Below are 1,569 nucleotides of genomic sequence, written 5' to 3'. Positions count from 1 at the left end.
CGAAAGATAATACGACACACGGAGCTGCTCGCAGCACCTACCTCCCGGCTAGACTTTCATTCATCGATACTTGTCATACTTGACAAGTATTCGTGAGGGACGATCGCGTTTGGCGTCTTCTACTCGTCGCTATCGTATCACGAAGAATGTAAATGCGACGACAAGCGGAACAGCTCGCGCTCGGCGCCACTACCCGCTCGAGTCTCAGCGTAATAATGCCGAGTTAATGCGGATTGCGGAATGCTGGCCGTGCGGGCGGCGAGGGCGCGGGCTGGCGCGGGCCGCGGCGCGCGACAACACGAGTAGTGGGGATGGAAGAGAGGTAGGGTGCGTTCGGCGTGCCATCCCCACCACTCGTGTTTGTTGCCGTCAGCAGCCGGGCAGCCGTTAGCCGCGGTGTCCCGCTCCCCGCGCCGCCCGCGACCTCGGTCCGGCAATCCGGCATTACTGGGACTGGGCATTACTACGTAGTAGTACGTAGTGCGTACCCTGTGGCCTGCGTACATCTAGACTCGAGTGGGCGAGTAGTGGTGCGAGCTGTTCCGCGTGTCGTCGCATTATAATTCTTCGTGATACGATGAGTAGTAAAAGGTATCAAACTTGATAATATTGCACATCAATTTCGGACAGAGCCAATCGTTTTTTTGTCAACCGTCAACTTGATTAGCGTCATATCACGCGTCGTGTATTCGGGTGAAATTGCCGGCGTCATCTTCGAGTCTTTCGTTGTCGAAAACGAAACGCTCGCGGATAAGTTAGAACGGATCGAACGGATTATAGCTAGAAGTCGGGTAACGTGTGAATACTCTCGTGTATCAATGTCCGACAATCATTGCGACGTGGCAAAATCCATCGCAACGACGTTCGTAAATTATTGAAACGCGCGTTTCACGCGATGAAGGCTGATTATTTGATCGAAATCTATTTTACGGACAAACAGTAAAGTGACGATCATATTTGCGGATCTCGTGTTGTTCCGCGAACATTTATTTTGCATATTTGTCCGTGTTATTAGACGAGATGGCAATTACGCGAAAAATGCAAACGTGTATTATTTAATATTCAATATATAGAAAGTACAATACAAGAAAGTATAGTCATAGTTCAAGCAATAGGTGTAGCGTCGTCGCGGCAGTGATCCCTTCTGAGTTCTGACGCGTGAAGTTGGTCGTGCGATTTACCAAGTTTCTCCATTTTAGATCGTCCGTTGCGTTTTGCGTTTATTTGCAACATGTCGCGTCGCGGATATCGAGCAGGTCGTAGTCTCGTAAGTTTTGTCGCTCTTTTCGCGTTCGTCACAAAAAGAAGCAACGCGTCGTTTCTATATTGTATGTTTATTGTTGGACGCCGGGAGTGCCGTTTAAAGTGGACGCGCGAGCATTTAATTAATATTATCGCGTCGATTAATGCGCGAGTTAATTTGAGTGTTTCCGCGAGTGAGCCAGTGCAACGAAGGAATCTAAGGAGAGGAGCTGCCTAGGATGCATCAGGTGACGACGGCGGCGGCGGCGGCGGCGGAGCAACCGTGGGTGAGTCTCATTTGTCATTTATACATATATCATGTATTTA

This window comes from Temnothorax curvispinosus, unplaced genomic scaffold, assembly GCF_003070985.1.
Source record: "Temnothorax curvispinosus isolate PA1 unplaced genomic scaffold, ASM307098v1 QBEX01011098.1, whole genome shotgun sequence".
In the NCBI taxonomy this organism is placed as follows: Eukaryota; Metazoa; Arthropoda; class Insecta; order Hymenoptera; family Formicidae; genus Temnothorax; species Temnothorax curvispinosus.
Note: the sequence above shows the minus strand (reverse complement) of the source record.